At 38.0% G+C, this 15,908-nt stretch overlaps 1 long non-coding RNA gene across 1 annotated transcript in view; it reads right to left on the reverse strand.

Annotated features, from left to right (window-relative positions):
• Positions 1-1,724: 1,724 nt before the first annotated feature.
• Positions 1,725-15,908, reverse strand: part of LOC311438508 — a 168,621-nt gene continuing 154,437 nt past the window's right edge. The window contains exon 4 of the long non-coding RNA XR_014694149.1: positions 1,725-2,150. This is a non-coding gene — a long non-coding RNA (uncharacterized lncRNA). The remainder of the gene's footprint in view (positions 2,151-15,908) is intronic.

The following is a 15,908-nucleotide window of genomic DNA, read 5'->3' on the forward strand; positions in this document are numbered from 1 at the left end:
ATAAAATGCAGCTAATACTATCCTCAAAACAATCTTATTAAAAACATGTCTCAACTTGAAAGGATAGTGAGACTATGCAGATGTTTATAAGCAGTCTGAAATACCAACACGGTCTTATTATAGCCACCATTTATTTTGTCATCACAGTTATATCTATGCTATTAGTGAACCCGCCCTCCTACGTTTGAGTTCATTTATTTATGGCCACTATTTGTTGTGCCAAATTTGAGTTTAGAACCTAATCCTAAAACAACTGTGAATGTAATTATTTTCATCCAAGCCCAGTAGGATTGCCTGGGGGCTTAGACACGTGCTGGAGAGATGCCCACTACCTTATATTCCTCAGAGTAAAGACCACTGTTTTTGCTTGTTTGTAAGAAGTCCTAATGGATTACATCTCTCAGAAATTAAAATGTAAAAAATATATGAATATTACTTCATCTTTTCACTTTCCGGAACAAAGAGAAATTAAACAAAGGATTACTTAATTAGAATAATGCATCCCATATATTTTATGAAAGCTAAACAAGCAAGCATTATGTACATCTTTTTTTTTTTTTTTTTACTACCAGCAATAATAAATTTCTAAACTCTTTCAATAAATTAATGTTAATTTAGCTTTCCACAAACATGAGTGAAAAAGAAAAATTATCTTCATGAGAATAGAAACATCACAATCCAGTTTAGTAATACCAGCAATTTCATACTGATATGAATTTTGTTTAAAAGGTGACCTAGACAATGAAGCAAGTATAATTAAATTGGAAACAGCCAATTCAATAAAGTATTGATGTCAAAAGTAATAATAAGAGGAAATTTTAGTGCAGCACTCATCTGCAAAAAGGATTATTTTGGAATAATGATATACTTATGTAAATAATTTTGAAACATAAAATGCCTGACAATGGTTGATTGGAAAATAATATTAAAAAGTGGTTTTATTTTAGTAGATTACAAAACAAGTAAAAAGTGAAACAATATTGCTATCATTAAATGGCACTACTGGTAACAAAGAAAGCGTATCGATTTGGATGAATTTTACAGATAATATGCTTTCTGGTATGAAATAGCCAAGTAGAGAAACAGTTTCACCCGACTCAAGCATTAAAAAGAGTGCTTGTGTTAAAATTACATGTATATTATGTTTTCCGGAAAGGGCCAGTCACTGCACGTGAAAAATATCAACCACTGCCACTACCTATGAGAAGAGTGAGAGAAACCGGCTAGTGCACAAAGGTGCACCTCAACCCGCTAGCAATACAGAGGATAAGCCTCCCAACACATCTTTCTTTTGTTTCTGTAGAAAATCAAGGCAAGGTTGAATATAAACTCAGCATGAAATATTGATCCTCTGGTCCAGCATGCTTACTGGAACGAGGTCCGTATGGTAAGAGATCCCGTAGAGTACAGCAGAGATCATGCAGAGACAACTCTGGACAGTCTTTAACCATTGACGTGCAGTTGGCCTGTTCAGTGCACAATGCATTTTCAATAAATGGACTTCCCACTGATCCAAGATGGAGCAATATGCTTCCATTTGGCCTCCACAAATCTCATGCCATTCCAGTCCAAATACAAGATATGTGGCCTAGTCCTTTTGTATTTTTGTGTATTTTGTATATTTAATTTATTTTGTATATATAATGTATTTTGTATATTGTGGCCTAGTCCTAGAAATACAAATAAAAGTGAAAAACACCAAACCATCAAAATAAATTGCTGTCTTGCACAAACAGTTCTTCCAGAAAGAAAATTGTGAACCCACAAACAACTTTTGTACTGTTGCTAATTGAGCAACAGTTTCACCTCTGAAGCTTATTCTGTTTTGAAACACTACCAACTGTTCTCCCTGAAAACAAAACGAGTTCCTCATAAACGTGAGCTCCTAGACGTGTCCATGTACACAGGAGAAGCATTAATGTAACACCATCTGTTTCTTCTTTCCAAGTACTTGCCATTTACTGCAGGAAGCATTTGGCTTTCCCAACCACTGTCCTGCCCAGACAGTCATCCCCTTCTCATCTGCTCCTGTGGGGAAGTTTCAGGTGGGACAGAAGCATCCTGCAGGCAGGTCCAGCCTTCTGGCCTCCAGCGGGACTTGGAGATCTTAATGCAGTTCTGGGAAGTGGTTGGAAATCACAGCAGCAACACTATTGGGTGTTAGGTGGAAGAGTCAGAATAACAACATATTAATTACTCTCCTTCAGCTGTGAAACACTCTGGTAACCTGTTAGCATGGCCCTCCTCTGGATCTCTAACAAATCTATAACCAAACTGATTCTCTGCAAGTTTTCCTTTTGGCTTTTGAAACAGTGTGTATTCTCTGATGACATTTCTATATCCTCCAGTTAACATCTTGCACAACTTCCTCAGCAGATTCCTGCTCTCCATTTCTAGTTACTCTTTACCTTCACAACATGAAAGTAGGCAAAAGAGATTAAAAAGCAGCGAAAGGTGAAAAATCTATTTAAGAATAAGTAGCTATGTTATCTGGTGAGAAAGGTGTTACGTACTTAACCTGCTCCAAGATGGGAACTTTTATGAAGTTATAGTCCCACAAATTGAAAACAAGGAATATTCTAACCAAGGATCAATATAAATTAGGGAAGGCAGATTAAAAAACTAACCACAGTCTAAGTTGTGGCTTCTCAATTTGAATGGTGGACACCTTATAGTAGGCACAAGACCCACAAAGAAAGGGGATCATTTCTTGTTTAAAAAAGATGAAGAGTGAGACTAATCAAGTAAGACCACAACACCCACCGTTGCTCAACACTTCAGCTTTGGAGAATTGTCATCCTGACACCCAGGCCCAAGCACTTGCTATCAGTTTGCTGCTGATCAGAAACGCTCTGCACCGCTCTGCACGAGATGGAGCTGGGTTTCAGCTTGCAGATCGTAAGCAATAATGCCATCTCGGTTTTGATGGCTGGCATCGCGAGCCATGAAATAAGAGGAAGAAATAACACAGCTTGATTTTCAGTTCCCACACTGAGCTGAAATGCTGCCAGTTAGAAAAGCATTGATTGACTTGTCATCTGAGCAAATTTGATCTGGAAGTCCTAGAGAACGAAAAATATGGAACCCCACAATGTCATTTTTCCAGAGTCACTTTTCTGACTATAATCACACGTTAATTTGTCAGTCAGAGTCTCTCGGGCCCACATAGATCTCGTTTCCCTGGAGACAAGTCTTTTAAATAGAGGTTCAAAACACCAACCAGATTGGGAGTGGAATTCAATTAAAGAAAACCCATCTTGTTGCTTTAGGGGTCTGTCCTGGTAATAGCTTCAGGAACATGCATTTCCCTAGTTGCATGTCTGGGCTTTTTCATTTACTATTTCTCATGCACTTGCTTCTTTATGACAGGTATGGATAATCAATTAAATATTACCTGATAATCTGATTATACTAATGTTTGCTGTTTTTAAATATTGGATAATAACATGGATTAGTGCTATTTTTCAACCTTTATGTAATTTAAAGCATCCAGTAACTCATTTTTTGATAATTTATTGACAACAGTTTTATTCATATAATGTTGTTTCTGCCATTTGATTTGAATGAAAAACTTTTAGATGACAAAATTAAATTGGTGATCTTAACCATATACCTTTAGACTAAACCCTGCTGAACGATACCGTTGGACTAAATGATCTCAAGAGATCCACAATGTAAATGATTTACTTTCGTGAATACTTTGAAATGGGCATTTTGAGAAAATGGGAGATTTCCTATGTGATGTATATGGACACAATTCCCTGTCTGCAAACATATCATCTCACCCAACTACCTCTTTAAAGAGAATCTTTTTTAGGGAAGAAAAATGGATATAAGCATGCCTGAAATTTGGAATTTGCAGCGACAGTAATAAAAACTGATTTTTTCCACTTTTTGTCATCTGTGTAGCAGTCATGTTGGCAGTTGCTGATGGAAAAAAAAAAAAAAACAACCCACCAGTAAATCACTTCCAAGCACTATTAGAGCAATGATAGACACTTTCTAAAAGCTGAACTTTGATAGCCACAAAAACAAGTGCAATTAAACGTCCATTTTCTTTCTTTTTCATACTCAAGCACAATTTTTTCCTTTACCTGTAAAATCAGCAAACTAAATTTGGTGCTGATTTCCCAAACAGATTTACAATAGACTCATTCTACCCATCCCAAAGAATAGTGAAATAGAAAAAAATAATAATAAAAAAAAAATCAGAAAAAAAAAAAAACAAGGAAGCCTAACCACTCTCTAACCTTGCCATGGCATTTGATGAGGGCATGTAGGAAGTTCTATGCTCATACACTGGGAAAAAATTGCATTTTCTTGCCTGTGTTCACATCAAAGCTTAAAATCAGGTCTCCTTATTGCTGAATGTGAACTTATTTGCACAAAGTTGATTGGGAACTAGATAAGAACATGAGTAAGTTTACGCAATTCAGTTGTGTAACCCACTTCATATACATCCTTCCAATCTTGCCAAATCTACCATGTCTTAGGGTTGTAAACAACTGGCACTGTTTGCCACATCGCTTTGTTGCACATTCATGTCAAAAACTCATTATTCTCACTGACAAGAAATGGGTCTAATGTGGCATCAGATATGTAGAGGACTGCCCTCCCTTGCACAGCACTAAAGGCAAGAAATAACTTCACCTTTGGGCTGACACCTGCAGCGGATACTGATCAATATAGATGACAGCCTATCGCTGCAAAATTAGTGGAATGTCAACTATTTCTTCTGGCTGTACCGCAGCAGATCACAAACCGAGGAAGCATACTACCTTATATGCTTTTAAATAGTAGAAGTAGTCAGATCAAGTCACATCAGATGACGTGATTAACGTCAGAGCTTATGGAAAGATGGGACATAAGCATCTATAATGAGTGGTTCCCTTAAAAGTTGTTTTCAGGTTAATAGAAAAAAAATAATACATTTTATATATATATATATATAAATATATATATATCAAACAAGGGTTTTGAAGAAAATTTAGAGCACTGAACTGTTAAAACTTTGTACTGTACGTAGCACAACGCAAGGTGATACAGATAACGATTTATGCATTGTTCAGTTTGCATTACTGAAGTAAAGCATTTGATCCCCTACAGTTAAGAACACTTGGTGTTACTTAAACAATACTGAGAAGAGAGTAGAATTACGACAATAGCTTTCTACTAGACATTTAGTAGGAAACAATGTATATAGGGCAAATATTTTGTGTCTAGGAATTGCAAGATCATTAACACATTTACAGCTTCAACACAAGCAGTGTAAGTTCACCCACACTTCGTAGCTGAAAGTTTGTTAAATATAACATCAGTAGATAGGATCTGACCTCACAATTTTAAAATATTCTAATTATTTTTATATGAATGCTGATCTCCAGAAACAGCACTTTTATCATGAAATTAGTTCTCCTATTTTTATCATACAAAAGTGTACTAAATTATTCATGAAAATGTTAAGCTTACTTCAAAGTATTTTGAGAGGGTGTTTGTACTTTTTAAAATTGAATATAAAGCATATAACATATCCATTATGATTAAGATCTTACAGCTTTTCCAATGAGAGCAATGGTGAGCTATGCAGTAAACAATGGGGAAGACAACTAAAACTAGCGGGACCTTATTTAACATGAAGCAAGAAACTGGATGCTGTGACAGAATATAAAGGGGTTTCCAGAAAGCATCCTCCAGCAATATTAGTTTGAACCCCATGTAGACAGGTTTCACAGAATCATAGAATTTCTAGGTTGGAAGAGACCTCAAGATCATCAAGTCCAACCTCTGACCTAACACTACCAGTCCCCACTAAACCATATCCCTAAGATCTACAGGTTTCCTTCTTTATAAAGTCTGCTTATTCCTATTTCTCCTAAAACAAAAGTACAAGAAGAGCATGAGAAGATGGCAGGTCCTTACTAAAAGGGCCTACAAATAAAAACGCTGAACCTTAAAATCATTAAGTGAAACCAGCATTTATTTCCCGAGACTTTCCCCAGACTACATTCACTCCCTTTGAGTAGCCTTTACCTTGCCTACATTTGCACTTTTATTACTGTATTGGGTTTACATCGCAACATTTTGGTAGCAGAGGACTGCAGGGGTTGCCTCTCTGAGAAGAGTCCAGAACCTGCTCCGTGTTAGATAAGGGCCAGTTTTAGCCAGCTCCAAAGGGACTCACTGCTGCCCAGAGCCAAGCCAATAAGAGATGTTGTTTGCACCTCTGTGAGAGCAGAATTAAGAAAGAAGAAAGAAAAAAATAAATAAATCACAGAATCATGTAGGTCGGAAGAGACCTCCAAGATCACCAAGTCCAACCTCTGACCTAACGCTATCAGTCCCCACTAAACCATATCCCTAAGCTCTACATCTAAACGTCTTTTGAAGACTTCCAGGGATGGTGACTCCACCACTTCCCTGGGCAGCCTGTTCCAGTGCCTCACAACCCTTTCAGTGAAGAAGTTCTTCCTAACATCTAACCTAAAACTCCCCTGGCTCAACTTAAGCCCATTCCCCCTCGTCCTGTCACCAGGCACGTGGGAGAACAGGCCAACCCCCACCTCGCTACAGCCTCCCTTGAGGTACCTATAGAGAGCGATAAGGTCGCCCCTGAGCCTCCTCTTCTCCAGGCTGAACAAGCCCAGCTCCCTCAGCCGCTCCTCGTAGGACTTGTTCTCCAGGCCCCTCACCAGCTTCGTCGCCCTTCTCTGCACCCGCTCAAGCACCTCGATGTCCTTCTTGTAGCAAGGGGCCCAAAACTGAACACAGTACTGGAGGTGCGGCCTCACCAGAGCCGAGTACAGGGGGACGATCACCTCCCTAGCCCTGCTGGCCACACTGCTTCTGATACAAGCCAGGATGCTGTTGGCCTTCTTGGCCACCTTGAGCACACTGCTGGCTCATATTCAGCCGACTATCCACCATCACTCCCAGGTCCTTCTCTGCCAGGCATAACATCAGCTGGGAGCGTAAGGAGTGAGAACCAGGCCTGCATACACCCAGGCCTGTGCAGGAGGGCAGGAGGTGCTGCAGGCAGGCAGCAGCACTTCCCCTGCGGTCTGTGGAGAGGCCCCTGGTGGAGCAGGCTGTCCGCCTGCAGCCCATGGGTGCCACATGGAGCAGATCTCCACGCTGCAGCCTGTGGAGGGCTGACAGAGCAGACCTTAGGCCAGAGCTGCAGCCCATGGAGAGGAGCCCACACAGGAGCAGAGGGTCTGGGGGGGAGCTGCTGCCCTTGGGGAACCCGTGCTGGAGCAGTTTGCTCCTGGGGGTGGACCCCATGGTATGGAGCCATGTGGGAGCAGTTCCTGAAGAGCTGCAGCCTGTGGGCAGCCCCCACAGGCTCAGTTTGGGAAGGACGGCATCCCGTGGGAGGGACCCCACAGGGAGCAGGGGCAGAGAGGGACGGAAATGTGGTTAAGCATCAGTGTTCATACTTGGTTCCAGAAATCCAAGCTCACATCTGGTGGGCTTACGTAACGTGATAATTAATTAAAACAGTTGTAAGTTACCATCCTTTGGAGCACACTGATAAACATAGTGGGATCATGGTTTGTAATGCACTGGGTCCATAAACAAGGAATCAAGCATAGAAGAAAAATGTTTTCAGAACAAATCACAGTTGAAGAGCACTACATTGTTTTCCCTTCAAGTAACATTTATATATAACCAGATAATAAAAATTATTAATTTTATCCTTCTAATATAAAACTGCAAGGATATTATTTAAGTTACATATATTTTTTACAAATGAAGGCTACATCCCATTCAGCTGCAGAAACGGTGCTGAAAAAGGAGAAGGAAAGGACATCCCCAGGACGTTCCTCCAACAGGCAGGCTAGAAGTCGAACTGGAAATGTTCTACAAATAACTCCAGTGAGGTTTCACGTACAGTCTTCACCTCACAAGTTTGGTGCTTCTGCGCCAAGATACAGAAATCTATTCCACTGCCCCTTATTCTCTAAAACTTAACATGGCCCTGCCACTCAGTTGTAGCTCACTGAAACATCCATTAGTGCTGAGGTAGCACCAGCATCCTTCCTCCAGCTGAGGAGTGCACGAGAAGCTGTTGAAAGAAGCGCTCTCCCCCCAGCAGAAATTCCTTTTGGAGTACATTTATTCATTCTAGTAAGACACCAACGAGACGGGCAGTATATTACAGAGCTACAAAAAGAAGTGATCTGCCTTAATAGCTAAGAAATTCGTGATCCCCAAAATATGCCTGTTTTTCTTAATCCCTAATTAAGACATTTATCTAAACTCTATGGATCAAAAATCATTGTTGTGCTCTATTTGGAAAGAAATGCTCAGTTATCTCACTTCCAAAAACTGATGGAAAAAAATGTAAAACATTTAGTATTAAGAACAGCATCAATCACTTACAATAACAGAAATTATCAAAATGTACCAAAAGCAGTGCCAAAAAGAACCTTTCTTGTGATATTATTTGGAAATAGAAAACATTCCTTCTAATCCATGAAGATCGATATTCCACTGGGTGAAGAACAACGTTAATTAATACTTCCCATTTTGGATGATCTTTGCCAACCTGAACATCAGTGAGATTAAATTCTCACCTCCACTGACATCTAAAATTTATGCCAGCCACCTTCTGGCATGATCTTTAAGCTGTTGAACAAACATGCCCCAGCAAATTCCCAAGAGACTTTCCTTCAGGAAAAGATAATCTTTTATCAAAAGATGACTACAATGGGTTTGTGGGAAGGGATATTTCTTACAATTTCTGCCCCTTCCTCTCGTCTCACATAATTCTATTTTGTAATAAGCCTGAATCTTAAACATATCATTCTTTAATGAACTCCTCTACACATGTGCTCAACTCAGAAGTTAAAAATGTCACAGCTAGCGACCAGATTTGAAGGAGGACTTTGCCTCCCTCAGCCCTGTCAATCCCTGCTTATTTTCCTACATGAATAAATCTTTACTTTCTTCCCTACTTGGACTAAACAACCCTGTAGGGAGGAAGAAAAAGAAAGAAAAAATAAAAGAATAAGACAATTCACTTCATTGTGCTTCAGACTATGCTCAGGAGCAGCAGCTTGCTGACTCTTGCCTCAAGCCTAGAGTTCCCTTTTGCGCCCTTTGTATGAACTTGCCTCATAGCCTCACTAGTTACTTTGCCACTTTCCAAGAACTACAGTTTCTGAAATGTTGCCCAGGCACCCACATTTGCTTTTTCAGGCCTCTGAAAGCACACTCTCATATTTGTGGTGAACTACACAAAGTCTGATGAAGCCATATCTTCTTGGCTTGCATTGACAGACCCTTCTGCAATACATTTCGAACGCCCAGAAGATCAGTATCTGAACTGGAGAAAAAAACAGCAACAACAACACAGATAAAGATGCTTACACTCATTAATGAGTCATCTGTTTCCTATAGGGAAGTGAGACATTTTCCTACACTGACAAGGGATATAGCCCTGTTTCTCCAGAAAGCAATTCAGAGTAGAATCCTCACTTAGGTACTGTGCAGCATCCTTCAGAGCAGCATTGCTCACTTCATTGAGCATTAAGAGTCTAGACAGATTGTTTCAAGAGACTAGCCTAAAATGAGGCAGAAAGAATACCACCCACAGGGAAACAATGGAAATTACTAAAGATACAGGTTGCAAAAGATTGCTCAGAAAACACTGAATTCAATTCTGATTGCAATCAAATATTCAAATTTTTTTGATTCGTTTTTATATAAAAGTAAAAAAGATGCATGTATGTCACATTTCGAAGATTTTTTTTCCAAATACTTAAAATCAGAAGGATAAAACACCTAACCAAGAGTTTTTCAGCAGAAACTTCTAATCTTAGAAGTTAACAGAAAAGTTTAAGATTAACCAATAGTTGGCTAGAAAGAAAAAATAAAAACATTCAAGAGATTAGATGAATGATGGCAAAAATAACATACTTGTATCTCCACAGAATTATACCCTGCTTTAAAACACATATGCAATAAGGATCATCATTATTACCATTATTATTGGATAGAAAGAGTGACAATACAGGGAATATTATTCCCTCTGTGAGTAATAAGGGGAAAAAAAAAAAAAAAAAAAAAAAAAAAAAAAAAGCGTGTTCTCTGTGTGTATTACTAGAAGAAAAAAATCTGAAAAATCAGTGAATAAATGAAAGAGCTGCCTCTAGGTTGATTTATGGCTGCTCTTCTCTTTATGTGTAGCCTGGGGAGCCTCATGATGATATGTAATGAGTCAGGGTGAAATGTGTATAAATAAATGCACTGCCAATTTGTAAAGACTCTTTAAGGCATCTTTTCTGTACACTCCATACTGAATTGCATTTTCTCGAAAAGAAATAGAAGATATCAAGAAAATACAGAACTGACATAGTTAGAAAAATCTCCACTTTTATTCCATTTATTTTCTTGCCTTTGCACTTTTTATTTTTTTTTTTTAAGAAGAAAATCCATTGTCCAATATTTTATCTTGATGCAATAATAACCAAGTGGACAAAGTTCAAGATGAGTATCTGTGACAGATCTCTGTATAAATATACACTGGTGTACACCTGTGTACATAAACCTTTCTAGAAAATAAAGATCTCATCTAAAAAGCAGACAACTGATATTTTGAGAAAGACAAGCAAGTTTTTGTCTTAAGTTGCTGAAAGTTATATTCATATCTACAGGCACAAATCCCTGAACAAGCTGAAATTTCTGGTTCCACAGAAGACAATGGGAGCAGAGTGTGTTTGGGGTATGCCCCATGAGATATACAGCCCCATTTCACAGCCCTAAGCACTCACTGAGTTTATTCTCAAGTTCATCTGTTATATTTACTGGAGGTGCTGTCAAGCTTTTTCCTCCAAGTCTGATAAACAAAGTTAAGCCTCTCCCCCAAATCAATGCTTCTGCAATACCCCCTTAGAGATTAGACCACGTCACCAAGAACAGGTATGAGTCTCCTCCCAGGAGATCAGGAGCTCCAAGATGGACCAGGCTGCCATGAAGAAGACGCATTGCTAGTTTTACTGATGAAGGATCATCGTAATCTTTCCCTTTTCTTTTTTTCCCCCTCTTCCTTGCTCCTCCAATTTCCAATTCATTTTGTTTTCCAGGAGCATTTGCTGTAAAACTCCTTCACTGCCCAAAGAAAATATGGAATATCCTAAACACGATTTCTTCAGTTACAGGAAAAATAAATAAATAAAGCCCAACAGCAGACTTCCCACCTCAGAAACAGGATGACCCTGAATCTTTTCTATATGTTGTTCAAGTACCCTCAAGTACAAAGGGTGGCAGGAGTTCAAGCTTTGTGGGTTTTGGTAAATCGTTGTTCAACCATAGTCAACCGAGGTAGCCAGTCCAACATACCTTTCTAACACAAATACTCAAAACTCCATTAATAATATCACTAGTAAAATACAACACTTATCCACCCTTTTATTTTACATCTACTCCCTGCAAGTGCTCACTTACACTATAATAATAATAATAAAATCATACGGTACCAACATGAGTTATAAATACATTGCAATTCAGTCCAGAGAAAAGCCAGTCTCTTCTCCATTACAGTGTTGAGACTTAAAATGTGATCTCATCTTCACTGATTTGCTTTCCAACTGTGTTCCTTTCAATCATGAAGAAATTTATTTTAAATAATTTACAAGACTCAAAGAACAACAGTTTTAAGAACCAAAAGCAATATTGTCAAATTCAAAATGACAAAAGCTGACAACATGCAGGTATATATAATGCTGTTCTTTTGTTATATGAAATGTTACATATGACTAATATTTTTTCAGTATGTGATGCCAAAATTACCTGAAGTGGTTATGATATTCAATAGCTGGTAGGTGAGATGAGGTCACAAATTCCTAGTTCAGTAACTCCTTTATCAGAAATTAGTTTCAAATTACCTATTTACAGATTTATCACTCCAGGGCATCCCTACTCCAATTCTAGCCTTAGTTTATTACATGATGAAGTTCAAAATGAATTCATGCAGGCTAAGATTTTAGCATGACTTTGTCACAATTATTGCTATTCACTGGAGTTAACACACCTGAAATACTTGCTAAGTCTGCCTGAAGTTGCTTGCATTTGCTTAGAAAGCTGCTAGGAGTTGCTTGCAAAGAAAATCTAAGTCAACTTTCCCTCTATGCTCCCATACTAGCAATTCCCATTTAAACTATATTTTTATGAATAGTGTGTTGCTTCTCTCTCAGAAATCTTCATTATCTAAAGAAGTCAGAAGGAGTAGCCGTCTTAGTTGGGTAAGTTCCTGCTCTGCTAATGTACTGGGAGACACTATTGAGTATAATTCATAAATCACTAATACATCATCAGATCTGAAGATAAAAAGCATCTCCCTCTGTGAAAATAAACAACCTCAGTTGTGCTCATTGTTTATCTTTTGATAAATGTTTCTGCTGTCCTTCTTTATTTATCACGCCAAGAAGAAGAGACCATTATCTGCAATAGCATTCGATTCCACTGACATTATTATCACTTACACCTCCTCTGCCTTGCACCTCTTGGCTCTTTCACCGAATTCATGTTTGGAGCAGTATTTATCAACGGAAGTTGGAAATTACCAGTGTCTCAATTTGGCTTTTCATCTGATTCATGAAGCACTTCTCATAATGTGAAATGCAGTTCATGAATTGCTCGAGAGCAGGCAAAAGAAGAGTAGCGCATCTATTTCCATATAAATGGCCTCATTACTATGCAGGCTTGGGATAATTTATAAGAAGGGATTCTTGTCTAAAAAGAGGGGTCCTGCTGGCAATGTCCTTCTGTTTATACACAAGGAAATACAATTTCAAAACTACTTAAGAAATATAACTTCTATATCAGTACGGTGCACCTTGCTTTGACCCACAACAAAAGGCGTTAAGTTTTTGCAGGCAACCAGTGGCATTTTAAAACGAGAATACAGCTTTCTCACTATTTCATAAAGCAGTAAAACAGTATCATCTAGCAAGAGGTGAATGGTAGTTTCAAGGAGGCCTGAATGCTGTAACAAAACATATTACAAATGCACAGAGATGAAAGAGATAGGTTTAAATGTATCTAAACTAAAGATTATTACTAGAATTACATTTTAATTTGATATGTTGATAAGATGAAAAAGCTTTTAGTGGTCACATTCTTTCATTTAGAGTTTTGTTTGCCCATTAATTTTTGCTGAATTTGTTTCATCATCTAATATTTAGAAAGGCTTTATCCAGAGATTACACAGATATCCGAGCTTAAGTCTCCTTTAGATTAAAAGAAAAATGCTTCTATATTTTCTAGAAGTTTCTTTTAGAACTTCTATCTTACAAAAGCACATTGCAAATACCAAAGAAATAGATTTGTATGAGTTGTGGGCTTTTTTTCAATTTTCATGTCCTAATCAAACAACAAAATTGCTCACAGAATATTGCTGATATTAGTTATTTCCTCAACTTTAATTTCACAAGTGAAATATTCTGCACTGTTTTCCTAGCATAGGTAAAGAAATTATTACCCTCTGGAAAAGAATAAAATGTCGCCTCCTTTTTGAAACAGTTCTTAAGGGGAAGCAAAGGTTGAAAAAAGGTGAGCTTTTAAAATTACACCCGATTCAGTCTGTTACAGGGAATGAAGAAGGTTCTTCTCAAAATTTGACCTAGTAAACAGAGCAAATTTTGGTTTCGGGGAGAAAACAAGATTCTGGAACGCAAAAGAAACACTTCTTTCCTTTTGGTTTGCTTATTTCTTTGAGTACAACTATTTATAATTGCAAGTGCTGTGAGGACACAGAATGGTAAAGCTGCTCCTGCTTAGCTACTTCACTCTGTGTGCACGACACTTAATTTTGAATTTAATTGTAATTTGAATTGTGATTCAAGCAGATGGAGAAAACGCGAGTGCTATGTGGGAAGAGTAAAACATTAAGAGACTACATAGAAGGAGAGAAGCACTGGCACGGAATAAAGAACGTGGATCCCCTGCCCTTATCATTTTCCTATCGCCTGTGTCAAAAGGCATGTTTGCAGTAGGATGACATGTAATTAGTATGTGCTAACTAATAGGTTGCTCCTAATTAATTTGTTGCTTTCTCTCTAGAACATAAAATGCTCATTAACAACTCTTATGACATCAGCATGCCTTCCTTGGGTGCGCTTCAGCCCACTGCAGCCTTTGGGCTATCATGAGCAGAAGCACCATCACTGCAGGGCATCCCCACTCCGGGGAGCTGGAAGTTACTTACAAACAGCACACTGAAACACTTCCACTTCAGACCATTTTTTTCCACTCTGTAAACTTCAGCTTTTCACATAAGCTCCTTTTAAAAAGTGAGAAACATGCTCTCTCCAATGCTAGCACTGAGCAAATTAAGAAAATTATATATTCAATTACAAATAGCTTATTTTACCAGCTAAAGGGCAAAATTCATTATGAATGTCCCTGTTCACAGTTTGAGTTCTGTAAATGGAATGGGAGAGTACACAGTTTAATTTCAAAATACAGGAGCAGATTTTTATTTATGATCCTGCAATATAGCTTATTTAAATTCTATATTCTATTTTTCATTTTAATTTCTCCCTCACTGAGAGCTTCTAAAATTTCAATTTATTTCTGACATTTTTACATATTAAAAAAAAAAAAAAAATACATCCACATGTGCATGCGTACCCCCTGAAAAGTATACACTCCTTAATGGTCTGAGAAGCTCCACCAAAACAGCACAAACCTCATCGCTTGCATTAACATCTTGAGGAATCTACTATATTTTAAGGAGATACCAAAGAAAATCTTAATGTCAACAGTTGTTCTCAGCATTACTTAAAAAAAGCAAATTATAGGCCTAATTTATAGAAAAAATATTTTCTAAATATAAGGAATTGAATGTACTATATCATTGAAAAGGGGAATAGCAAGGCCATTTGGAAATCTGGACTTCTCTGAAGTAGCTTTTATAAGATGTTGCATATGGGGAGGGGATATTAGACTGTTTCTAAGAAAGTTAGGTATGGAGGGAAATGATGGAGGAAGGAGATATTAAAAACATATATCCCCAAAACATCAAGTTGAGAATAACAAGTGAGTTTCATCTTCAGCCACAGAATTGCTATGCTAGCACCACAGTACTTCACATCTCTATCTCATGATGAAAGTGTCTTACCAAAATAACTCACCCTTACCAAAATAATTCAACAAATAAAACCCCAAAAGTAATCGCTTTCACATAGCAAGTCAATGACAGTATTGAATAGCAACTACAAATCCTCAGTCTCAGGCTCCTGTTCTAAGCATAAATATATCTTTTCCCGCTGTTACTATAGTTTTAAAGCTTCAAGGCTCACCATGTTTTCCCTCATTCTTGCTTTTAGCTCATCAGCCACTGAAGGTCCACACATTGTGACAGAGTTAAGGGAGACAATAGCAGCAAATGAACCTATGTAAGCAACTACATCCTGGAGTGGTTCCGGGACATTTACAAAAAATAATAAAAAATCCTACTGAAATTAAGCTAACAGTTTTATCAAGTTAAAAACAAACGTCTGAGGGTCACAATTCTACCATTTAGTGTTAAGCTCAGGATTAACCTCAACCACACAGGTCTGTGAGGACAGAGCAGCACCGCAGGCTGAAGAAACATTGAGATATTTATTGGACTATTTTTCCTCTTTGAGAGATGCTGGGAAACAAACCCATACAATTCATAAATTGCAAGTCCCAATTGCTGAGCCTGCAGAATTATTATAGCTGAGCATACACTATCAAGAAATGAAAGAAAATGGATTGTATTTATGAGACATGGCAGCCTCCGCATACTTTTCTTGAAACTACTTGTTTGTGGGCCTAGAAGCCTTTGTAAATGTTGTGATAAAGTAAGTGCCAGAACAGGGAGCAACCATGCATGTGATAGGAAAATTCACTAGCGTGGCGGGGGAATATATATGAAT

The sequence above is a fragment of the Aythya ferina genome (genome assembly GCF_964211825.1).
Source record: "Aythya ferina genome assembly, chromosome: 6".
In the NCBI taxonomy this organism is placed as follows: Eukaryota; Metazoa; Chordata; class Aves; order Anseriformes; family Anatidae; genus Aythya; species Aythya ferina.